The 27418-nt window shown below is 40.6% G+C and overlaps 1 pseudogene; it reads right to left on the bottom strand.

Annotated features, from left to right (window-relative positions):
- Positions 1-25488, bottom strand: part of LOC126460117 (molybdenum cofactor biosynthesis protein 1-like) — a 106919-nt pseudogene extending 81431 nt beyond the window's left edge.
- Positions 25489-27418: the final 1930 nt, after the last annotated feature.

Below are 27418 nucleotides of genomic sequence, written 5' to 3'. Positions count from 1 at the left end.
GTATATATTACCTAATGAATGTAGTATTTTGGGGTGAAAGAGCACAATAATTATAATTTTTGGAATGTAATAATTCACTATGGCATCATTTTAATTCTAATAAGTTTCACACTGTAATGAAACATTGTCTAAATGCCTCTCTCTCTCTCTCTCTCTCTCTCTCTCTCTCTCTCATTTGTTATAACTTACCGCTGTTATTTTGTATTTGTATTGCAGTCATTACATTAAAATTGGCTATATTGATTCTGCAATTTATACTATTATGTTATTGCTAAGAATTGATTTAAAGAATAAACGTATATATTTATTTGTAAGATTTTGTAAATTTATACCACTGGAACTCTTTCAAAATATTTGATTGCGTAATACTGCCAATAAATACAATGACTTTCTTTCTTCTGTTTATGATTGTAATAGATGTTGGACACTTTGATTCCAAGTATGTTATACAGAAACGCAGTGATTTTTTACAAAAGGCAAAACTGTGTGTTCGAAGAATTGTGGAGAGGAGGGTATGTGATGTATTTTAAGTAGGTTATAAAGAGTAACTATAACAACAAAAACAATAAATTATTGATAAAATTATTTAATTGAATAGATAAAAAATCTACTCACCAAGTGGCAGCAGAACATACACATAAAAGACTGTTGTTATTGGCAAGCTTTCGGAGCCAGTGGCTCCTCCAGACAGAAGCATTGAAGGGGAAGAAAGAAGGGTAAAGGAAAAGGCCTGGAGAGTTCCAGGAAAAGGTGTAGATTTTGGGAAAGTCACCCAGAACTGCGGATCAGGTGAAAAATAGAAACGACACATGTCATATACCAGCTATTATGTAAACACTGTTCAGCTTTCTACATCTGCATGACTACCACCAAATTATCAGTTACGATAAATGGGCATGGGCATAGGCATAGTGTATATACTGTAAACTCACAATATCCTGTTGCAGAGCATGCTCTACAACATAGCATATGTGACCCCGACACTTGTTTCACCACACATGCCACCTGGATTCTTCCGCCAGACACCAGTTTCTCAGAACTCCGCAGGTGGGAACTAGCACTACGTGTCCTTGGTTCTCACCACCCACCTCGCCTTAATTTACGTTAATTTCTCCTGTCTCAGCTTTTCTTCACTGTAATTACTCTTTGCTTCACTCCATTTTAGCTTTCTACATCTTTCATTGTCTTTCCTGTCTATTTTCACTGCCCCCTCCAACAGCTGTTGCATACAATACACTTAGCTTCTCACTCTTATTAACTCATGTACAGTTTTAGTAGTAATCTCTGTCTTGCATATTACCCTGTCTTCCACCTTTAAGCTCTCAGGTTTCCGAATCTTGCCCGATGCAGTCCCCAACAATTAGTCTTTCCTTCTCATCCTGTACGGTAAGTCATCCATGACCCACGGTTCTGGGTAACTTTCCCAAAATCTACCCCTTTTCTTAGACCTCTCCAAGTCCTTTTCCTTCACTCTTCTTGCTTCCCCTGCAACCCTTCAGCCTGAAGAAGGAGTCACTGGCTCCAAACGCTTGCCTATCGCAACAGTCTTTTATGTGTGTGCTCTGCCACTGCTTGGTGAGTAGATTTTTTATCTATCCAATTAAATAATTTTATAAAGAGTATCTGTGTGTGATGTTTTTATTGGTATACAACTTGTTATAAACAAAACGTATTTCTACCCCACAATATGACTGGGCCACCATGAAAGCAGCCACATCATTGTCAAATTCACTGAAACTACTGCATAGCAGTTTACTTGGGTATGGCTGCTGTTTTGGTCTTCAGTTTGGTTTAAGCACTGCGTCAATACCTTCTCTTCATAGCACTCGGAGGTCGCAATCTGCAACTGTTTTTACAAATGGCAAGAGAACTTTACCTCTAGTTGCTTGCTTTTCAGTGAAAGATGCAAATATTTTAGAATGTAGTGCCTTATGTATATCTGTTAGAATAGCCACAAACTGTTTGTTGTAGCAATTTTTATGCATCTGCTACAGTGTACTATAACAAGATACCAGGTACATCTACAGATGGTAATATATATTCCCAAAAGCTTTGTAAAACCACTAAGTGATTGGCAAGTATGCTTCCCAAGATTCACAAAAGACATAATTGAGTAATACCGTATTTACTCGAATCTAAGCTGCACTTTTTTCCGGTTTTTGTAATCCAAAACACCACCTGCGGCTTAGAATCAAGTGCAAAGTAAGCGGCAGTTCTGAAAAATGTTGGTAGGTGCTGCCACAACTAACTTCTGCCATTGAATATATGTAGCACTACACAGGCATGCTTTGCAACCACAAAGATAAATACTGGCGCCAAAACCTCTGTGTCAGTAAACAAATGAAAAGAAAACGGGGGTGGGGGGTGGAAGATGAGCTTTTTTCTCTGCCCCAAGTTTCGACCACTGCATTTTCATACTTTATCCAATGAAGTAAATACAAATTCCGTATTCTTCATCTCCGAATGTTGCAGCCTTTCAATGTACTACGAAAATCCAACTGGAAGAGTGTTTGGGATGTTTGTCAATATGGCCAAGTCTACGTGATGAATTTTTGTCCTACCTGTGACAAGAGATGGTAGTTAATAGCAACTTTTATGAATTGTGAATCACATGCAGTATTCTCTTCACCATAAGAATAATACGAATGTAAACATTTTGCCATGTATTCCTACGTGTTTCCTGATATCTGATTTAAATCCTGTCTTCCTAATAAACTACGAAACTAGAGTGAGACAACAGCAAACACGGAAGAATATATATATCATGTCATGTTTATATTCGTATTATTCCTACGCTGAATAGTGATACTGTCAGAAATGAAGCACAGCAACTGACTAGATTTTTAAACCTAAGATGGCTCTAATTTCTGTGCAGAATGTAATGCACTAAAGAGGCGTCTGCAAAAATTTTCAAACGGAGAAAATTTTTCGCTAAACTTTCGTTTGGAACATCTATCATATGCAGTCTATTATATGGTTCTTGTTGATCATTATCAAAGAAAGCGGCAGTGTAAGTAACAACAAATAGTGGTCTCTTGCCATTGTTTTGCTGATGAGACGATTCCTCTCTCTTTTTTTTTTTAAATTGTAAGCGGTGGTAGCGTGCGCAAAAGCAAGCCATCCCGTGAGCGGCGACAGGCCGTAAACACGCATAATCAGAATGTGACAAACAATGCATGGCACAGTACGATAATGCATTTTGAGCTTAGAGTGACGGAAACACCTATAACAAAGAGAACGGCATTTATCAGATCAAAGAAAAGTAAGCAATCAATTCCAACCAGACGAAGCATGTGAGAAACACTCTCTAGTATAAATACGGACGGAGAGCCTGACGCATAGCAATGACTACGTGGTAAAGCTTAACTGCTAAGTTTACCACACGCACCAAACTACTGTAGCTGTATCGTCATTCATTCGACCTAAGTTGTCTCATATTACAATGGACCAACTTTGTTTCGGTTTGGAGATGTGGTCTAAAACGTTTCTCCCCCTTGAATTTCGAGTCACAAATTTCAAGTGCGGCTTAGATTCAAGAAAATTTTTTTTCCCTTGATTTCGAGTCTCATTTATCAGGTGCGGCTTAGATTCGAGTGCAGCTTAGATTCGGGTAAATACAGTAAGTGTACTTCCCAAACCATTTTGAGAAACTATTTTGATGGAAAGCATATTTTCCAAGAGCGATTAAAACACCACTATTTGGTGGGCTGTATACTTCTCACAGCCCTAAAAGCTATATTTCATAACAAAAAGGAAGTAAACTGGTGCAGCGGACTATCACTGGATGCCAGGAGCATGCAGAAGTGGTTCAATGTATTCCCATAAATGCAGTAAAGAAACACAGCTACTGCTAAGTATATCTCTTATGACCAGTAAAAGCCTTAAGTGCCTCTTTGCAGCAGGTCGACAGACTGTACAGCCCACGTGAGTCACACTGTCCCATTAACGAATGGAGACACAGTGCACTCTGCTAAAGTAAATGAGAGTGCAGGTTTGCTTTCACCTACATTACACAGTCAGTTGTACTTTGTGATTTCTGGTAGACAAAAGAATATTGAGAAAGGAGAAATGAAGGAAGATAAGTGTTTAATGTCCCATAAACATTGAGGTCTTTAGTGTCTGAGCACAAACTCTGATTGTTTCAAGGATGGGGAGGCTATTTATAGTGCCCTTTCAGAGAAACCATCTCGGCATTTGCCTATACTGATTTAGAGAAAGCTCAGAAAACCCAAGTCTGGGTGGACTAGATGGAGCTGTAGAGAGCAAAAACTGTAGAGGAAAACAGAGATTGGAATACATCCAGCAGATAATTGAGGCTGTAGGTTGAAAGGGCTACTCTGAGATGAACAGGTTGCCTCAGGAGAGTAATGCATGGACTTTAACTGTTAGTCGCCCTGAATGTGAGTCCAGTGAGCTCACCACTGTGCCACCTCGCTCGATATATTGTGAGAGAAGTTCCTGATTTAACCATTTCACAGGATGTGGGAAGTGTACTTACCATCAACTGTATTTCTTTACTGTATTCCTGAGAACACATCATACGAGCTTTGTATGCACCTGGCACCTGATGTTAGTTTGCTGCACCAGCTGAACTTTCTGTCTGTTATGAAATGTAGCTTTTAATTGTCATTAAATGTCACTTGTTCCTTTCAGAAGCAGTTGCAACTATATGTGCCACCAAATAATGTTGTTTTGAAGGCCACTGGGAAGTATGCTTACTACCAAAGTAATTTTTCCATGATACAAGGGGAATATACTTACCACAAAATTAATTTCTTTTTTTGGACTGCAGAAAGGATACTTACCACCAACTGACCATACTTACCACTAATTTAGTTGTTTTACTATGCTCTTGGGAAAATGTTTTACCTCCTCTGGATGTGGTTCACTTTTTGTGATAATATGCTAAACAACTGGTGTCTGTTTGTCATGACATCAGTGCTGTTGTCACTTGTTACAACAGAACACATTGTTTCATTCTGCAATATATGCTATTGTGACTTGTCTCAGCTCGTTTCTTTATGTAGTGTTAAATGAAGTTTCTGGGATTGTAAAATAGATAGTCAAATAAAAACAGAAAATTCCTTTTTTTCACATCTAGTAGTAACTCATAACAGCTTACTAAAGACAGTGGGAAGTATACTTACCACTATAGCTTTTTGCTCCTAAACCACAAAAATAAAATAATCAAAAATTAAATGTAGTTGACACTTCTAAAATGATACCAAAACAATTAACTTTACAGGGCTGCTACAAAAAATGTGCCCACAAATGGGTTAAAAACAAAGTATGGAAGCTGTGGGGGCAGTGTGAAACTTTTTTAAGCACTGTATTTGAAAAATATTATTCATTTTGTTCCACTTCTAGAATGTTAGGTTTTGTGGATTTTTGCCTGTACATTAATGGGTGTGGATGCGTTCAGTGGAGGCAAGTGTGTCGTGTATGATTTTTCTCAGTAGATATGTCCTACTGACGTTGCAGTATATCTCCAACGTTCTGGATGCATCAAATGAAGTTTAAAAGACAGCTAACTGCTGCTGCTGGTATGCCTCTTCATGTAAATGTCAGAGTTACTATTATTATTCAATACAGAAAGGAAGATTACCAGCTTAGCAATTTGCTGAAAATGAGTTCATTAAAGGGAATATTACAATTAACATCCTGTTAACGACAAATTAATTAGAGATGCGAAGCAGCCCCAGATTGGGGAAGGAAATTGTACGGATAGCTGACTCCATAAAAATTAATACATTTCATACTGTGCTCAAGCACAGGCAATAAAAAACAGTGAGCAAACATGATGACTGTACTTCTTGCCTCAGGGTCTCCTGCGAAACTGAGGTGCTTGAGTAAGCTACATCACACTGCTTTGTTGTGTGCTTGTTGTCAAGCCAGTTTATGAAGTCCACATCCCTCTTCATTTTTATATAACTTTGTTTTGAATACACTGTACAAGAATACTGAATATCTTGAAAATTATTGAGTTCAGCCATTCATTCACATGTAATATTCCAACAGCTCCAACACCGATGAGAGCCTTCAGGGGCGTAAAACGAGTAAGTGAGAAGTGCCACTGAACTACTAACAACCATTTTCATCTACTACTAATCCGCTCACATTAATCATTATTCAAGGGGATCAGTTCTACATCATTTTATTTTTATAAATATACAGAGAAGCAACTACTTAAAAAAAGCCAATGCTCTGCTACTTAAACTGCTCTGCCACTATTTTGATTTAATACTTCATGCTAAATGGGCATTTAATTTTACACAGGACACTGTCATCTAAACTTATTCTGATAAATTCATATACTTCCTTCCTGTGCAATGCCCTTTATGCTGTCAATGCCACGTTGGGACCTGTACAGTAGTTTCTGTTCCGTGGAGAACCAACCGTACCTGCACATAGGCTATTATTATGATGGAATCACCACTTCAAAAGGCATTCCAAAGCTGCTTCCAGCTTCCCTCTGTGGAGTAAACCATCTACCATTCCTGTCTGCTCCTAGAGAATATGTTGCATTGCTAAATATGGTCTTCTGTTAGAAAGTGTTTGTGCGTTGTGTATCTGAGGTGGGACAGGTAGGTAAATTCACATATCCAGGTAAATTATTGGTGGACTGGCTAATAAAACATTTTTTGCTTTAATTTTGAATATTTGGGGATTTCCAGATTGCTCCTAATGTTGGCTGGCAGATGTTAAAAGGGTGCTGCACCTGAATATAAAACAGTTTTCTTAACCCTAAGCTTCAATGCATATTCTCTATGGAAATTATTTTTATTGTGATTGTTATGGTTGCAAGCTTTGCAATTAATGCTAAATTCTCTCTTGTCCATTTGAGCAGCTCAGAGGTTAGCATATCTTGCTGCTATGTGGAGGACACAGGTCCAATTCGTGGTAATGCCTTTTTTTTAAAGGGCGAAGCTACTCCACACCCACACTGACATAGTGACCATCACCAAAGTTCTACCATTACCACCGTTTGCTTCGTTACAATTGAGAAGTGCACAGGATGTGGGGTCATGATGTTGTCCGTAGGATTACCCACTAATACAGGCACTTTGAGGCGATAGAAGTGGTCGAGAAGTGAGCAGAAGGTAGCAGTTTTAAGGGCAGAGGGAGAAAAGTGCCGAGGCAAGCACCAAAACTTCTGCAATAGTCTGGACAGATAGTAAGAGCAGTAGCAGTTTCTTTCTGTCTGCAAGGGTGAGGTTGTCGTTAGTTTTGGGTATCGTGCGATGCTCGATACCATTGTCGCAGCTTAAAACACTCTTTACGAGTGTCATTCCTATTGAGGAGGGGTACTCCTGGGCTATGCACCTGAGTGTCTCCTGGGCCACCTGCAGCATCTGTACTTGTAACATGCCAAGGTCATTATACGAGTGGTCAATTGGCCATAAAGAGGTTTGGTTGGATATGTTTATGTTTAGTGTGCAATACTGCTTTCCTGTATTGACAGTTGGTCAGCTAGATATTTGCAGCTGGCAATGCCATTTAGTTTTGCTGTAATGCAGGGATTCACCAGTGTTTATTTTGTCTGTGAGCTTGTGCTGTCCACAGGTGATTAATTGTCCCTAGATAGAAGTGTTTTTCAGCAGTTGTGTTTTCACCCATGGTTGTGGTCATAGTTTCCCAGGTGAAGAATTAAGTGATTGTCAGAGTGTCTCAAGTTCCTGTACAGTCATGTGGTGAGTTTTTTGAATTTCTGTGTGTGAGTCTCAAGGCAGTATTCTCTGTGAAGGTCGACAGTGTGTGTGGACTGTGGTGCACTTTGTTCTGTATCACCTGTAGGCGGCACAGGCGGTCAGAGCCACGTAACCCCAGACTGCAGCTGCATGCATCATCATGGGTCTAATCAGTATCATGTACACGGACCTCGATACAATCCTATTCAGTGTGCTTTACCTGTTGAGCTTAGAGTAACACTGTTTGAGCCTTGCATTTGCTCAGTTGGCCTGTCACTGAAGTATTTGACTTTCACACTGAAACATATTGGGCGTGTGTGTAGTGTTATTTGTCTGCAGTCTTAATGTGGGGTCCTGCCCACTCATCTCGTATAGGGTGCCTAAAGGATGCTGCATTCTCAAAATGCTATACAACAATTCAAGCAAACAACATTAATAGTTTTTGTTACAAATAAGAAGCTTGACAATGCTTAACCTGGAATTTACAATGGTGTCGCAAGCAATAGGCGACATGCAGTATAAATCCGAGTCCTTTGCTATATACAATGTTCGTGCAAGTTTGACACACAGCTTGTGGATCACTAGTAACTGTTATTGTAGCATTCTGCGCTAGGCCTGTCCATATACAGTCCTAATCCTGTCCAAATACTGAGTGGCCAAGGCTGGCAGGAGCGGCACTTATATTCTCTTTGTCTAGGGGCCTGCTCCTATCGTGGTGTGGTCCTTGCCAATGGGCTATTGGCTGATGGTGCGTTCACTGCCTTCTTTGCTCTTGCGATCTTAATTTTCATTCCAGAGCTTGTGGGTATGCCAGAACACTTAATGTTTGTGCAGTTGTTATGGCTTGTCAATGAACAGAACTACTTCACACTTGTCAGCATTTGCTTTAACACACTGTCGTTCCAGCTAGGCAGTTTTGTTTGCAGTTGCGAATTATGCCTGATGGTTTCCAGTCTTGCACTAGGATGGTAGTGTCATCTGCGTAGATGGTTGCCATTGTGTTTTGTTCGGTTGGAAAGTCATTGACGTAGAGATTAAACAAGAGGGGCCCTTGGATGCTGCCTTGGGGTACTCCCACTTGTATACTGTGTTGTGTTGACAGTTTGCCCTGAACGTCGGTGTTGAAGCTTCTGTGGGTGAGATATGAGTGTGTAAGATGTATGAGCTCGTCGGAGAGACTAGCAGTGCAGAGTTTGCGAATGAGACGATTGTGCCGTAGATGACTGAAGACCAGGAACAGCGCTCCTGTAGCTTTGTTGGTGTTGGGGGTGTGTGTAATATGTTCTACTACACGGAGGAGTTGTTGTGTTGTGGAGTGGTGATTGCTGAATCCAAATTGCTCCAGTCTCAGCGAGTCATTGGTGATGCAGTGCATAGTAAGATGTCTGAGAATCATCTTCTCAACAATCTTATTCAGGGAGCTCAGCAGGCTAACGGCTCTGTAATTTTGTGGTAGGGAGTGGTATTTCCCTGGCTTCCTGAACATCAGGACAGGAAAGTGTTGATGTTGTAGAATGGTATTCGTCATATGTGTGAGATGCTCTATAGCTTTATTCGTGAACTCCTGGGTGACACGGTTTTGAAAGTGATTGGGACCAGGAGCTTTTCTAGCTGTTTTGTGCTTAATAACCTGTGTAATTTCGTGTGTAGCAGTATGTATTGTTACATTGCACTTGGGCTGGGTTACAAGCCATGTAACCTCCTGGTCCATTTCAAGTAGCAGTGCTGGATTGGAAGGAGCCAGATTCAGTGTGAATGATGTTGCTAGTGTTCTGGTCATCGGCTCATGCTTCTCCTCCATGGAGTATACTGGTCTGTAAGGTATTTGTAAGCTTGGTGTGTAGTATTTCTTCTTGGTGGAGTGGACAGCTATTTGCCACACTCCAGGTCATGTGGTGTGCAGCCCTGCGAGTGTATTGTCCCAGTTTGTGGTTTTAAAAGTTTTAATTTAGCCTGTATGATCCCCTGGAGCCTGCTAATATGCTGTTTGTACAGTCAGTATCTCCCGAGATGATCTCTCATTGACATCGGCCCCTGTATTTCTGGGAGCAGGGCCATTGAGCATTCTTGTGGTATAAGTACTGTAATGGTAAATGCTATTGCATCCTGAACTAAGGTGGTAAGGGCTTTGACAGCTTCAACAAGTTTCCTGCTTTGTGTAATTTTGGGAATTTGTGGGATATGACTTTTCAAGCATTTCCTTGAACAATGCCCAATTCACACGCTTGTTGCTCAGTATCCTGTGAGATTCATCATACTGCTGTGTTTCTTCCGAGTAAAGTATTACAGGTGTTTGGTGAGGCCAAATCATGTATAATTTCAATGTTGATTGTGACTATAATGCCTATCACATCTAGTCTCTGTTCCCTGTTTTAAGTGTCACCTCAGCTGGCACTAGTGTAATGTAGTTTGGGCGCAGTGCATGTTCGCATAGTTTTTTTGCTATTGGTGTTTGATCTTTGTTAGTTCCAAGCAGAGTGTTTAGCATTAAGATCACCAGTGGCTATTGGTCACTATGCAATGTTGAGTATTGTGCTGATATCGCTTGTTATGATGTTACCACATCAATTGTATATCGATATCAACGTAGTGTTCACTCAGTTGACTTGACCCTAACAGCTGTGGCTTCTAGTCTTTCAGGTTCAGGGATCTTAATATTTGTGTATTCTTTGTCTCAATATATGATGATTGCTGTTCCACCCACAGTTGTGCCTTCAGGTGGTCAGTACAGTAGATGTAATATCTTGGGAAGAGTAGTTGTTTGTGTGACTGGAGCTCAGCTTCGTTCATGAGAGCAATCCAGATTCCCTTCTCCTCCATCAATGCAGCTAGCTCTGCCCTTTTGTTGCCAATCCCATCTGCATTCCAGAATAGCATCTGGGTCAAAGTATTGTTGTTTGTGTTTTGTGGTGTATTATCTATGGAAGAGTGTGGGCAGTGTGGTGATAGCAGTTTGTATAGCAGCCATGCACTGGCTGGGTGTAGCCGTCATGAGTTTGTGCATGAGTTACGATGAAGAGCCTCAAGAGGATCTTAAGCCACGTGAGTGGGGAATAGTGTCTCCACTATGCCTCTGATTGTGGTGAGAATGTTTGTTATGTCAGCCAAAGTGTTGGCGGTGGTGTTGGTGGCTGGTGGTCCTTATGTTGGTGTACTGGATGGGCTGGCTTGTGTGTTATTCATGGTTCGTATTTCATCTGGGGTCACCTGTGTTATTGCTGTGGTGAGGGGGGGGGGGGGGCAAGAGTGTGAGTTACGGTTACATTGTTCCTTTGAATGTGTTCCTATGTTTGTCTGGTCTGTTGTTGGTGTATTTGTTGTGGTGTGATAGTGTCCCCTCTTTTGTTTTTTGGGTACCTCCGTTTCATTTTGTGTGTTTGTGGTTGCCCTAGTTTGGGTGTGTCTTCTGTGATATCACGAGTGTCACAATCTGGCCCAGACAGAGTTGACTTGGTGTTGTCTGGGACCAGCAGTGTTGTCAGTATAGGGGCAGTTTCTAGCATTGCATGTGTGGGTTGTGGTTCTGTTGTTGTGGGAGTGTGCCATGAGTTTGTGGAGCTCTGTGGATCCTCAGTTCATCCACTTCCACTGACAATGCCAGTAAAAGAGATTCCACACCTTACTGGTTGGGGGGTGGGGAGTGTCTTGGAGCTGTTCTGGTTACCACTTGTCTGTCTTTGGCACTTTTGCACCTTAGAGCTTCTTTGTATGCTGCACACCATCTGTAGTTTGCACACGGACCCCTCCACATTTGGTACATTTGATAGTTGTACCAAGTTTAAAGTGTCGTGCTACACGGTTACCAGTGCATTTGCGGCACCGTGTGCAAGATCACATCGGGTGCCGCATGGCCAAACTGCTGGCAGTGGTGGCACTGTTGGGGGACACACAGAGGTGTGTATATTTCTACTACGAACATGTGAAGCAGGAGCATCTGCGTCAGAAAGTTGCAGGAGTAAGCTGTGTTGTCCAACTCCACTAAATAGTTTGGCTGCAATCTGTGTGTCACGAATCCCAGAATTCATCTCATGCTCTCACAGTCCCAGCTGAGAGCTGTGATTATACCATGAAGAATGTCATTGAGGGTTGTGGTGTCAACTCCTTTCACGATGTACATTCGAGTTTTCCCCCCTTGGGTGCTATATTTATGATACTCAATTCCCCCAGCTTTGACGAATTTCAGGAGATTTGTGCAATCTGTTTTGTTGCATACATAGAGTGATACATGGTCCCTTGTGAGTTTTGTGTTAGGTATATGGTGGGGAGTGACATTCTACAAATGTCTTGTTTAGCTTGCCGAGGCAAGTGTAATTGTGTATGACCAGTGGGAAGCCAGTCGGTGTAGTGTTCTGCGTAGCGGCTGGGGTAGTGTTGTGTAGTTGAGGTGCTGCAGAATTGTTTGTATGGTCCCTCATATTACCGATGCTCGGAACTGGTGTTGGTAAAAGCACGCTGCATTTGCCGTGTGAGTCAGTAGGCTCAGTTGTTCGTGTATGTTGCTGCTGATTGCATTTTGGACCCACCAGCTTCCAAGGTCCATCTTTGTTCCATGGAGCTCTCACTTCCAGCTCGAGGACTACTGCGGTGATATTGAGGGCCTCTCTAGTATATTCACTGGTGGTGTGACTGGTGTTGGTGTTGCTGTTGCCGTTGTGTTGCTTCCACCCGTCAGTTGGACAATGAGCTCATGCTGTCTCCGAGCCATTGCTTCTTGATTTGTGGCAGCGAAGTCCAGATTTAGCTGGTTCATCACTTACTGATAGGTGGCAAAGCAAGACAGAAATGTCGAAGGGAACAGATGGCACTCCTGCCTCTTGTGCTGCAGTCTTGCTACGGGTCGTCGGGTGGGATCTGCTTGGTGGATCTGCCGTCTCCCAGACATAAGGATACTTTTAAGGATAGAATGTGGATATGAGACAATTTTACTTTTTTGTCTGAAAAGACAATTTTGCTTTTTTAGTGTACATAAAGAAGAGGGGAGTCCTTATGACTCACTTGTGCAAGATGCAATGCACAGTGCAAGAGAGCACGGGTGGAAGACAGCAGCCTGTACTGGACAGTGTTGTCCAATGTGAACGTGACCCGGACACTGAAATACCCTATTAAAGAATGGGAGAGTCACACTGGGGAAGTTCCAACCACATTTGCAGGAACTTTGAGCCAGAACTCTTGGCCACCTAGCACTGTCAAGTGTGTAGCAGCGTGTGCTTGTTAGTGACACTCCAAAGAGTGTCCTGTGGCATCTACGCCAGTTTTAGCGTATGTGTAACACAAATTTCCTCTCGCTCGCAGCTACTGCAGGTACAGGGGGAAGGCAGCTGCTCAGCTGCGACTCACCCGTAGTACTGCCCGTGGTTTTCCTTGGTGGGAGGACTGGAACGAGGTGCACCAAGCCTTGTGATGCCCATTGAGGAACTGTTGGACTGAGGCGTAGTGACTCTGAGGTCAAGAAAGCTGGCAGTGACCAGAACAGGGTGTGCTAACCCCCCCCCCCCCCCTTCCCCCCCCGCCTTCTGCTTTCTGTGATGCCATTGCAGAGGATTACACTGTGGTTGGTCATCTGGTTTTGATGTGGGCCAGAACATGAAGCTTTCCTTTGCTTTTTTTTTGCTAAATTAACTATTACTTCTGGACACAAACACCTATACAGAGCAAATGTGTTGGCATCCAGGGTTTGGTTATTTGGGGGGGGGGGGGGGGGGGAGTGACGATTTGTTATTGTTTCCACCCTCCCTCGCCCAGCTTCCCTCAAAAATGCAACTCGCTAGCAACCTCGCTGTTAGCATACGACAGACATCTACAATTTTAATAACAATAATAAACACACAAAAATATATTAAATTATTCAATATAATAGTAACAATACAAATAGGTGGATCAAAGAAGGAAGAAAACATAGAACAAACAAAAGAACTTCAGAAAGTGTACAAACTGACATGGACACACTATAATAAAAGAAACATTTCAGTACAAGGCAAACACATGCACTACAATACAGTTACAGTATCAGAAGCACTCTTCGCATCAGAAATGACCACAATCTGAGGACCAGGCACCACAAAGCAGAAAGAATACAATGCAAAATCCTCAGAAAATTTTTTGGAACAGTGCACAGAGATGGTATGTGGATGAAGAGATCAACCAGAGAATTATATGAACACAGAGGCAGACTCAGTCACAATCAGAAAACACCGACTAACATTCTGTGGACACATACACACAATGAATAGCGACAGATTCACAAAGGGATTTAGGATGTAGTAAATGCCTTAATCAAAAAAACCAGTTGGTTTCAAGAAATAGAAGAAGGCTACAAACAAGCAGGAATCAGAATGGAAGTGATGAATGAAAGAGACAAATTCAGAAACAAAATTATGAACATAAAACTTGAAGTAAAGGAAAGGAAGAAAACAGAGAAAATATGTACATATCAAAGGAAACAAGAACACAGTCAAAGAATGAAAAGATTTTGGGAAGAGAAAAGGGAGGAGGAAAGAAGGAAAAAGCTGAACAATCACGTAACAACCAAGTTGAACTCTGTCAAAGTGTGTACTCACCATCATTATTTCAATAAACATTATGACTGAACAGAGGTCTGCAAACACATGTGAATGAGGGGAATACTGTTTCTATCAGTGATTTCCAACTGTGTTCAGGAAGTCATTCTTTCTGTTGTTGTTGTATCGGATCTGTTGTTGACAGCTGGTATGTTCAACCCAGTGGTGTGCAGCTTTACCCAGCTGGAATGTTGTCAATCAGACCAAAAGCATGTCCTTGTGGGCAGACCCTAGCACGAGCAACTGAAAAGTGTCCTTTATTACATGTAGCTTGTCATTGCTGGAAGAACTTGGCATTTTTGACACACTTCTGTTTCCACGCTACCTCCTTCTCCAAAAGTTATGTGTGCATTTGGAAATTGGTGAAGTAAAAAATATAAAGACATCGTGTCATTCTGCCACATCTGTCTGTAGTGTGCATTTTGCGGTGCGTGTACGATACAAGGCATTTAGGTATGGTGAGGTTACTTAGCCATTAGTGTTCACAATGGCTGGCATAAAGGAAACATGACAAGTATTACATTAGAAAGCAACGGCGATAGCTTTCCGACCGCATAAATTCTACTAGGCAGAGTCAGAAGCAGACACAGTGGCCTGTGCCAGATACGAGGGTTGGAAGTGGCTGAAATGTGAGCTGTGGGACAGAGAGAAAGAGAGAGAGAGAGAGAGAGAGAGAGAGAGAGAGAGAACACACAGACAGCACCATAAAACATTCCCCATCTCTTTCTGCACAGAATGCACCACACTGCTGCCTTCTTAAGGGCACCCCAGTATAATATGTTGTTTGGGAAGTGTTTGGTAGTTATCATCATTGCTATGACCTCCACTTGTATCCACTCCTGCAAGATTGTGAAATCTACAGCCACTGAGGAGATTTATGTGAGATGTTCCTATCAACTTTATGTAATATTCATATTGCACACTTCTGCAGACAAAACAGATTTTCGACCTTAGCTTAGGAAAGAAAAGAATCATCACAGATCATTAATGTTCAAAGAACTTGTCTTGAACACTGTAAGGGATCCGTGATCCCACAAACATAGATGCTAGTATCTGACGCCCAGGTCGATAGCGGACAGGAGTCGATTGTCGAGTGCTGCAGTAGGCAGTGAGACTAGTGCTGAGTGCGCAGTAGTATGGTAGAGTGTCGAGTGAGAAGTAGAGTGGGAAAGACGGGCAAGAATGGTGGTCGAGTGAGTTGTAAACGGTAAAATTGACTGGAGTATGACGAGTGAGCACGTCCCCCTGATCGTCGTGGGGTTGACTCTCACTAATGCCGATTCGCGAGTGATAAGAAACAGAAAGTGACAAGTGCCGAATTACGTGTTTCACGTCAACCGCGTCGGCCAGCAACAACCATGGATTGCAGTGAGGATTGTTGTGAATGTTAACCATCAGCATTGCGTGTGACAAAGTACTGAAAATCAGCAATCAGTAAAAAGAGATAACCGCAATTAGACGTGTAAGGCAAAGGTAGCAACTGCCTCAGAATTTGTGTGTTAGTAGGAAATATATATCAGTTGTACACCGCAACCTTTGTGATACTTAATAATAGACAAACTTTCAATCATTAGCTATTCTGTCTCAGAACAGCCGCATTCGCAGATCAACCAATAGCCTTTCATCCATTAAGCACACGGTCATATATCATAATAATTAACTGTTTGGTGGCTTCGGTAAATTACCCAAAATCCAGTAAAGGAATTAATCGGGGGTGTTTCAACACAAATGCTTAAAAATTCTTTTGTAGTTAACCTATTTTCAGATTATGAAGAGTTCTTTGTTACAGCTTGTATTTTTGTTCCAGGTGGCACTGAACTTGATGGCTGTAGTGATGTCGTGAAGGCACAGAGTTGGAAGTTGTTAAACCTTCAGAAACAAGATTTTCAAAAGTACTTCTTCTCAGATACCAACATTTCGCCCCTGTTTGTGTTGGATACACAGATGTCTCAGTTGTTGTCACATAATTTCAGTGTAGTGACTGAATCTAGAAAACAGTTTCTTTTGCTTCCCTGTACCCCAAGCATTATGTGCAATGCAGGACTCCTAACAAGACAAACACACAGAGCACAGCCCTCTGTCTTCTCTTGCCGTTTCTGCAGTTTGGGAGCACAGTCCGGAAGTCTGACTCATGTTGACCGGACCGGCAGGGCGAAAATGGTCGACATGGGTTCGAAGCTGGTGACAGAACGGACTGCTACAGCTTGAGCAAAGGTTTTTGTGGGACCCGAACTGATGAAACTCGTACGAGAAAATGGCCTGAAGAAAGGTGACGTACTTAGCGTTGCTCGCCTGGAGGGAATTGTGGGGACCAAGCAGACGTCCAGTTTTATCCCTCTGTGTCATAATATATCTTTCTCCTCTGTGGCTGTGGACATTGAACTGGACTCTGCTCTCAACTGTGTGATTATAACTGGCACGGCAAAGTGTAGAGGGCAGACGGGCGTGGAGATGGAAGCTCTCACTGCTGTATCGGTGTCTGCCTTAACAGTGTACGATATGTGCAAAGCTGTGAGTCATGACATTGTGATATCTGAAATAATGCTTCTGACCAAAAGTGGGGGAACTAGAGGAGACTTCCACCGGACATGAGCATCTGTGTGGGTCAGTGAAATAAGTTAAGTATACCTGGTGTGACGTAGGCAAATTTCAAAGTCTTTTCGTAGTTGTCATAAATTATATACACATCGAATTGGCCTGAATATAAGTTACACCTTTAATTTCGAAAAAGAGAGAATCTTAACTAAAAATAATTTGTCAAGTTGCCCATTTACAAAAGCTTTTCAAAATGTGATTTACCCTTAACCACTTTTTTTTGTAGTACACTGTAGATAAATTACACACCAAAACAAAGCTTTCAGTTGCAGTTTTCATGTAAGACACTCTTAACTTCACTAACATTCTTTGTTTTGTCACTGTCAGTATTTTTGTCACTCTCCTCCCAAAGTACAGTGCCGTCGCTACAATCCCGGGCATTGCATGTGCAGCATTTCTTGAACCGTACCTTTAAAAAGCACATCTGTTAGATGAATAACTGTGAGTTTGAAATTTGCAACGTAACTGTACGGAATTCCAAAATTTTCTCTTAATGTTATGCTTCATTGGTGAAGAATAAATTATATTCTTTAGTTAGAGAAAAACTGTGCCTGTCGCATTGTCTAAAATAGTGAAACTGTGAGAATGGTAATACAGAGGGGTCCAGAAAAATGTAGACTCTCTTTGATAGTCAATATTGATGGAACAAAATGGCATAGTGTCAAAATTCTTGCATGGGAGGAAGATCATTTTGTGTGTTCAAAGTGACACCTGTTAGCAGCCAAGCAACATCAATGTTGCTGAATTGTTGACTGAAGTACAGCTGTCAGTGTTGCCAGTGTGGTAGCTGCACAGGATGTCTTGATGGTTTCTCATATCTCATTCAGTGTAGCTGGGTTCTGTTGGTAAACTTTGTTTGTCGAGGTCCCCCATTGGTAGAAATTGAGAATTGTAAGGTCCCGTGACCTTGGTGGACACTTGACAGCTCCTCTTCGACTTATCCGTCGTCCAGGTAGATTTTCATCTAAGTAGAATCTGATATCTCTGTGGTGGTGAGGCGGAGTACAGTCTTGTAGGTAAAAATCTTTAGTTTCCAAACACCTCTTGGATGGCTAATAAAATCAATGTTTGCAGCATATGATACACCTCACCAGTTATGTACCTTCAAAGAAGAATGGGTCAGAGAAACAATACTATGACGGACCACACCACACATTAACACCATGTGAAGTAACATGTTTGTCCATGTGAACATGAGGATTTTCAGCAGCCCAATACACGCAGCTATGACAGTTTACATTACCATTCAGGTTGAATTGTGCCTCATTAGGCCAGATAACCTTCCCTGCAAACCATCATCTTCGTGAAGCATGCCTTCAGACCACTCGTAGTGCTCCATCCTTCGATTCGGGTTGTCCTCATTCATAGTGTGAAATAATCTTGGAATGTACACTTTCCACTTTGCAGTCTTCAGAATTTATCATGCACTTGATCAGCTTACCCCACTTCCCCATACATCCTGCTTCATAGATTTTTGAGATGATCTAGAAAAATGTTGCAATACAGCAGTGCTGGAACCTGGAGGTTGATGTTCTTGTTCGGAGGACCTTTCCTTGTGCACATTTTAAACAGTATTGTCGGCTTAAAATTTATACCAAATACAATAAATTGTTGTTTCAGTACAGCCTTGCATTGCTCAAACAATAGTTGTATTTCATTCAGTGCTGCATTGTCATCTGCTGGAAACCCACACGACAAGATCTGTTGGGAAAACAGTGGTTTATGCTACCACTCAAAATTGCAGCCATATAACACTTTGTTCTAAAGGTAATAACAATCAGAAAATGTCTACACTTCTCTGGATCCCTCTGTAGTCACTACCTAAATGGGATAGCAACAAAGAGAATGTTTGCATTGCTACCTCATACACAACAATTGATTTACAAACTGTAGTGATATTTTTGTTTCATTTCAAACTTAAGAAGAAGCACTACAGTTGAGGTTTCTATGATTCATAAAAGTCCCAGTTTTTATGGGGTGTGCTGTATACATTAATTTTTTTGGACATTTTTTGTAGAAATGGTGTATCTTATATTCAGGCCAGTATGGTACCTGTTTCCATCCTGTTTTAAGTCTTAATTTAAAATATTTATCTTTCTTTTTCCAATACCTGATCAATTTGAGAGAGATATTTAGAACAAAAAATAAGCACTAGCAAGTACGTTAATTTGCTATTGTTAAAACTTTATCTCGTGCATGTTCTCTACAATTTTGATATGACACCACCTGCACTCTTATCTTGTTGCCAGTAAAAAGCGAGTAAGTAGGTCATTAAACACACTCTCTCTCTCTCTCTCTCTCTCTCTCTCTCTCTCTCTCTGTGCCCTCCCCCAGCTGTGTGGTAGTGTCCTCTGTGTTGCTCTATTGTTTCAATTTTTGATGGTCCCGTGCTGTGAAAAGTTGAGGTGAAGTGATCATTCTTAAATAAATAGTGTGTATCAGCTCTTTTCTCCTAGGATCAGGTTGCCATTGCTGTGTTCATTGATGTAAAATGACACTCTTTTAACAGTTCCTAAAAGGTGCACCACTTCATTGACATTTTTGCTCAGGTGTAGAGCATATTGGCCAGACCAATTTACATGTTTCAGCTTTACACTGTATGGTATCCTCTTTTTTAAAGGCCTATTATCTTTCTTGTGTGTGACTTGTCCAGAGATTGAAAATGTTTTATTTTGTAAGTTACCAATCCAGAACAGGTTTCTGTCAATTTAATTCTTCAGGTTTTTCCAGAAGTTTGCTGAAATTCCTGAGTTGTCCTTTGCACAGTCGGACATCATTGTCTTCCTCGCATATTTCGGTGACATTAGTCATTGCTTTTACAAAGTGCTACTTGAGACTGATCATCAGATGGAGCAGGTCTGTAATTTGTTCCCTCTGCCTTCCTGCTTCATCTGCAATCTGCCTTGACAGACACCATCCTCGGGTATCCGTGTTGCGTGATATTCCGAGTGCCATCTACACTCACGGGCACGATCCTTGTGTGTTATGTTTTCAGTCCAAGCTGGCTGGTAGAATTCTGCTTGTGGGCTGTCCCCGTTTGGGGACAAGGATCAGCAGGGCATGAAACCCTAATCTTTCATCTTTCAGTTAACTCAAATGTCGAGTGTCACTTTTTTCATGTACTGTGGTTACAAATATAAGAAAATACAAAATGAAAATTTCTCAACATAGTCATGTTTCTTTTCAGTATGTTTCTCAGATCAGTACACTGCAATGTAAATATTCCATTAAAAGAATATATTTTTGATTGTTTCTTCAGTCAAAGATGCATTGCCTTTTTGACTTAACAATCAATGTCAAATCATTGTCCCTCAAACAATCCTGCAGGGGTTTGACAACGTGAGACCATGGCTTTATGGAGCATCACCTAGAATTAGCTGCCGTCTTTTCTGACATCATTTTAAATCAATGCTATCATCACTGTTTCTTTTGCTTAGGGTTTTGAGTCTAGGAATGATGCAAACAATCAGCAGTTTATTTCTTTCTTACGTGATCTTGTTTTCTCCTCCCTACCCCCCTTTCTTCTTTCATTTGGTAGCCTCGAGCAAATTGAATATTCCTGCTTTTGTTTGTATTTATTAATCTGTTTGTGCCCCTAATTCTTAAAAGACTTCATTATGACACTAATACTCTGAAGCAGCAAATTTGGGGAAAAAGAGCTGCATTCATTTATGCTGTTGTAAAATGGAGGAATTGGTTGTAGTTGTAAAAAAAAATCTGCCTTTTACAGCTGCTGATTTTTGTCCTACATACGAGTCCTCCAAGCTACTGATGATCTGACCAATGTACGACATGCCAAAATGCTACGGCTGCATGGGGAGATACAATTAAATCCCATCCCCCCCCCCCCTCTCTCTCTCTCTCTCTCTCTCTCTCTCTCTCTCTCTCTCTCTCAAAGATCAGCAGGTTCAGGAATCTAACACAGAAAGAATTTAATCACGGTTTCTTTTTCATCTCTATCATACAATGTAGTCCAATTTTTTGCTAATACAGAAATAACATTTTATGATTTATGTCGTGTACTCTTCAAAAGATCTAATGATGTCCTCATTCCTTTCTTATAAACAAAACAAGAAAAAACTGACAATAATTGTCGTTAAAATAAAACACAGAACAGTGTCTCCATAGCATCAATGAGAACATCCTTTCAGCACCTTTGACCCAGGCAGTGAACACAGCAGCGGTCAGTCTATGACTTGCAGCAGGTGAATCCCAGTCAGCTGCATTGTTCATGCACCCCACATAAATAATAATAAACAAAATCTAACAACACACATAACCAAGGCTTGATTTGTGACAGTATACCACTGATGACGAAAAAAATTGGACCCAAAGATTTTGAGATGTGGTACAATATAACTTTTGCTCTAGTTGAAGCGGTAAGATGCAAATGTTGTATTCACACTTTTAAAAAGCTCAGAAAAGTGTTATAACTTTTTCAGAAGTCTAAATCAAACTACGGAAACTCTCGGTAGGAACTTCGAAATATAGGAAATGATAGAGTGCTACTTACCATAAATACATGTTAAGAAGTCTATTTTTTTTCTTTTAACAAATCTAGCACTGCATATTACTGCCAAATTAGTCAATACCTGTGATTGCCCCAGTGGCAGAAGTATGTATAATAATGTCAAAACATTTGTGACACTACACACTAGGAGAAGCTCAAGTTTCAGATACACATTGATTGCGTTCTTGATGATGCTATCCACATGTTCATCCACACTCTGCAAACCACTATGAAGAGTATGACAGAGGGTACATCTCACTGTACCAGATATTAAAGCTTGTTCATGTTTCAAGACCATTTAAATCTTTCTCTGCATGCTGTAATTAATCTAATATTGTCCTCATGGTTCCTATGGGAGCTATAGTTACAAGGTTGTAGCATATTCCTAGAGTCGTCTTTTGGTAAGCATACTTTCTTAGGATAGTGTACATCTTATCCTGAAGCGTCTGCCAATTCAGTTATTTCAGCATCTCTGTGACACTCTCCCTTGGGTCAAACAAACCTGTGACCATTTGATCTGCCCTTCTCTGCATGCGTTCAATTCCCCATTAATCCATTTTGATACAGGTCCCACACATTTGAGCAATATTCTAGGATGGATCATACAAACGATTTGTAGAATGACTGCATTTCTATGGTATTCTACAAAAAAAAATCTCACTCTTTCGCCTGCCTTACCCCTGAGTAGGCCCATATGACTGTTCATTTCATATCCCTACAAAGTGCTTCACCCAGGTAATTGTACGAATAGACTTAATCCAAGCAAGACACCCTGATACTGTAGTCATACCACACTGTGTTTTCTTCACTTTGCAAAATGCACGATTTTACATGTCTGAACGTTTAAAAGAAAGTTTGAAATTATCAAGATCTGACGAATGTTTGTACAATTTCTTTCAGACTGCGCTTTATTCTAGATAAATGCACTATCTGTGAAAAGAGTGCTTTACTATTAATATTGTCTGCAAAGTCATTAATGTACATGAACATGAACAGCAATGGTCACAACATACCTCTCTATGACACGTCTGAGGTTACTTCTACATCAGATGATGACTCCCCAGCCAAGATAACATGTAAGTCATTCCTACCAAAATATCCTCAATTCCAGTGACAAATTTCACTCGATACCCCTCACGGTAGCAATTTTGATAATAAGCATCAATCTGGCACTAAGTCAAAAGCTGTTCAGAAATCGAGAAATACTGCCTGCACCTGACGAGTCAGGAAGACGAAAGTTTGAAGGTCAGGTTGACAAAACAGATTTTTAATACTTTTGGAAAGAACCCTAAAGTTTCTGACATAGTTCAGGGGAATGACAAAGGGATCTTTGACAGGCTGGATTAAATCTAGGCGGCGTCTCAGACCGACCAGAGTTACAACTTTAAAGGCTTCTACGCTGAGCAAATACAACGGGCTGTTGGAGGAAGAGTGCAAAGGCAGCTTCTAGTAATGTGCAATTGCTATTCTGCGTGGTCTTTAATGGCCATTATCAAATTTTAAAAAATTAAGAATAACAATAACACAGTACACAACAGGAAGGGTACAGCAGACTTTCCCTGATTGTTCCTTACATTACCTTTCCTTGATTTTTTTTTTTTTTTTTTTTTTTTTTTTTTTTTTTTTTTTTTTTTTTTTTTTTTTTTTAAATGATAATGTTTCTAAGTCTTTCCTGGTTTCCATTGAAAGGTTTGGATTGCTTCAAAGATTAATTTACACATTTTTTAATATTTTAATGTATTCTAGGACAGGAACTCAAAGAGCACAAGTATAAAGAAACTGCATGTAGGACATTCATGTAAAGCTTCCCATTTTTAACTGCAAGGTAATGGCAGTCTATTTTGTTACAAGAAAATGAATCGGGACTTAGTTCTCCAGAGCTGATACTATTATAAGGAGTTGTGATGGAAGAACATGAGTTCCAAACAATGGATGCCTTGGATCTGTTTGCTGCTGCTTCTTTTTAATCTCTGCTGCTAATCCCATGAGTGAAAGATCTCTACCAATGAAAAAGTAGATTTGAATGACATCAAGTTTCTTCTCTTGTCAATAGTTGTTTCTACTGAAGAGAAATGAGTCTGGTCATCTTTGTCCATTTGCAGTAATTCAAAGGTGTCGTGGCACCTGACATGTATGCTTGAAAATAACAAACGATCAATATTGTAATTAACAAAAGTATTGACAGCAGTAAGCTGTATTTATCACATCCAAAAAGTTTGTAAAAGCTGTGGACCCTTGTTTTATCATGTCGATCCATTTGTGCCAATGGCTAACAGAGTACCATTCACCATCATGTCAAGTGGCAATAACAGTTTGCTTGCATCATAAATGGTGAGTGTCAAAAGTTAATTCCAACAATATGAAATAGGACAGATTGCTACTCACCAGTTAGAGCAGGCAATGGGCAGCAGACAAGCATACTGAAAAAAAAAGAAACTGTCAGATACTATATACTCAAAAAAACACTTAGGTACTGAAGGAATTATCCAAATACCAAATAGGGCTGAAATCAGTAAATGTGACATACATGTGAAGACAGAAAAATAATTACAGTTTCAGAAAAAACTGAATGATTTATTCAAGAGAAAGAGCATCACAAATTGGATGAGATGGTCCACCTCTGGCCCTTATACAAGCTTGGCTCTGGCTGATAGAGTTGTTGGATGTCCAACAGAGGGACATCATGCCAAATTCTATTCAAATGTCACGGTAGATAGTCAAAATCCCGAGGTAGTCTAACGGCCCTGCCCATAATGCTCCTTACATTCTCAATTGGGGAGAGATCCAGCAACTTTGCTGGCCAAGCTAGGGTTTGGCAAGCACGAGGACAAGCTGTGTGCGGACAGGCATTATCTTGCTGAAATGTAAGCAATGTATGGCTTGCCAAGAAGGGAAACAAAATAGGATGTACAGTATTGTCAACAGACGACTATGCTGTAGGGGGGGCATCCATGTCACTCCTACAGCATAGTCGTCTGTTGACCAAAAGGGATCTGTTATGAAAAGAAATCGCACCCCAGATCATCAGTCCTGGTAGTTGGACCGTATGGGATGTGACATTCACGGTGGCATCCCACCGTCTGGGGCGTCTTCAGACACATCTGTGCTGATCATTGGGGCTCAGTTCATAGTGGGATTCATCACTGAAGCCAATTATATTCCAGTCAATGCAATTCCAGACCAGGGACGTGCCTGGGGGCACACCAGATAGCAGTGCGATACCAGCCTGGCTGCTGGCTGCCATACAGCCAAACGAGGACTGATGGTCTACTGTGCCATTTCTTTTCATAACAGGACCCCTTTGGTTGTCATCTGTGTCACCACTACAACACAGACATCTGTTGACGATATTATAAACCCCATTTTGTTTCTCTTCATGACAAGCCATCATTTGCTTACATTTCAGCAAGATAATGCCTGCCCACACACAATTCGTCTTCATACTTGCCACACCTTATCTTTGCCAGCAAGGTCACGGGATCTCTCCCCAACTGAGTATGTCTGGGGCATTATAGGCAGGGCCACCCAACCAGCTCATGATTTAGACAATACAATGCGCCACTTGGATAGAATTTGGCTTGATGTCCCTCAGTAGGACATCCAACAAATCTATCAATGCCAAGCTTGCTCAAGAGTCAGAGGTGAACCAACTTGCTCAATTTGTGAAGCTCTTTATCTTGAATTAATCAATCAATTTTTCTGACATTGTAATTTTTTTTTTTTTTTTTTTTTTTTTTTTGTCTGTGCACGTACATCACATCTACATATTTCCATCCCACACAGATAATTCTTTCATGCTGCATAATGTTTATTTTTATCTTACGAGTGTAATCTAATGGACAGAGCCCACCTCAGCATAGGGAGTCTCTGCTGGTTGGGAGTGTGGAGGTGGACAGACAGAGAGAAGTGTACTAGGGGGACAGTAACAATGTGTGAGATTGGAATGGGAGCAGGGGAGGGCATTGAGGTGTGGGGCCACAGGAATGAAACCTAGAAACTTTAGCTGCGGCATATTCTTCACTCCTGTAAACCCCGTTACCTAAACCTTTGCTAGTCTCTCTGTCTCACATATCTAGGCCTTTACCTGCTCCCACCCCAGCCTCACACCACCACACCTGCTTGATGAGGGCTGTCCCATACTTTCTAATATCTAAAAATCTTCCTTCAATGTGCCAGTCTGCCACTCAGTGTCTCCTCTAGGTGGGGAGCAGAAAGCTATCCTATTTCATATTATTGTTATTCCATCCCAGATTTCCCAATGTTTAAAAATTAATTTTACGCTTGCCGTAAAGTATTACACAAACACTAAGTGGTGAGTGAAAATCTCATTCTGGAAACTAAGTGGTTATTTTTTCTGATATTCAAATTATATTTTACTCTCATTTTTGTCCCTTTACCTAATCAACTTTGCAGTGTGACATTTCACAAAAGTACGAGTTATTCAGAAAGTAGGTAAAAAGTAGTGAATTCTTCCTTTGAATCACTCTCACTTTGTCTCAGGCGCAAGCAAATGTGTGTACCCGTATATGCATTTAGCTGTATCAAATTATCTTCCCCAACACACAAAATGGGGGTCATTATTCAATTTATCTTGAAAGTATGTGTGAAACGCACTTTCCACAAAAAGGCTCAGATGCATAACTCTCAAAATATGTGTTTGCACAATAGGTCTGGAATTTTTAAAGACAAGGCGAAGAAACCATTGGATTGTATAATTTTTTTATTAATCACAAAGAACCAACATGATTCAAAGACATCAACAACAGCAATGGACGTTCAAGTAAAAATGGAAATGTCGTGTGGCTAGGGCCTCCCGTCGGGTAGACCGTTCGCCTGGTGCAGGTCTTTCGATTTGACGCCACTTCGGTGATCTGCGCGTCGAGACGTTCAAGTGAATTGTCTGCCTCCAATTCTGATCACAGAGAAACACTCCAATAGGAAGGAGGGCACAACATCCTGCTCCATTTTCAAAAGCTGCAATGTCAAATATTACAACCTGTAACAAAAAAAGGTCATGTGATAATTATTGTTTACATACCGATTACAGTAACAGAGGCATATATGATCTAATAGGAAGGGGGAACAGAAGGGCAGGACATGGGGAACAATGAACAGATGAGATGTGAAACCATGGTAAGTTAATAGTGGCGATAATGCCAGTTAATTACATGTGTGGGAAAAGCAACCACTCTTGCAACTCAGAGCTACTCTTGTTTCTGCAACTGATCTTCCGTTCTTTCACTGTTCCTATTTTTCTCATATTAATAATTCTAGTTATAGAAGGTTTTCTAACTAAAAGCTTATTAGCATTTTGTAATGAAACCGATAAACAATACAGTCTCATTCTCTAATGGAAGAACACAGTACATCGCGTTCGTAAATAACTTGATCCAACAAAACTTTTTATATGAGTATCTGGACATTCATTACATGACATTTAATTTTAAGTATCAATACAAACACTTACATAAAACATTATTTACACTCAAAACCCATTATTCAAAACTGATGTCCATATGTTTAACTGTTTACAGCAGCAATTATTAATACAGTTACTATTGCTAGCTTTAATATGGATTGTTAAAAAGTTTAGAAATGTTAACTAAAAAATGAACTGTAAGCAAAATCTTTTCTGTTAAAAAGTTAATGTTGAAACCACTGGAGAAACATTATAATGTATTATTGTAGTCATCATGTACACTGAAAAAAAAAAAAAGAAAAAAATTTGCAACACCAAAAAGTAATTAACGTAGAGTAATGAAATTTCAGGAACATATGTGTCTAAGTAACTTATTTAAGTGATTAATGTTGCAAGATCACAGGATAATATAAGTGCGAGATACACCATTGCAAATGTGATACACTAATACATTGAAATCCAGTGTAACTGCCCAAATGTAAGCATGCAAACATGCATGCATGCATTGTGCTGGATATGAGTTTGTGGGATGAAGTTCCATGCCTGTTTCACATTGTCATCGAAACAGGGATGGTTAATGCTGTTTTTGGGAGACACTGGAGTTGTTCGATGATGTCCCGTGTGCACTGAATTGGAGCCAGACCTGGTG

This window comes from Schistocerca serialis, chromosome 1, assembly GCF_023864345.2.
Source record: "Schistocerca serialis cubense isolate TAMUIC-IGC-003099 chromosome 1, iqSchSeri2.2, whole genome shotgun sequence".
Classification (NCBI taxonomy): Eukaryota; Metazoa; Arthropoda; class Insecta; order Orthoptera; family Acrididae; genus Schistocerca; species Schistocerca serialis.
Note: the sequence above shows the minus strand (reverse complement) of the source record. Positions and strands in the feature narration are given on the sequence as shown.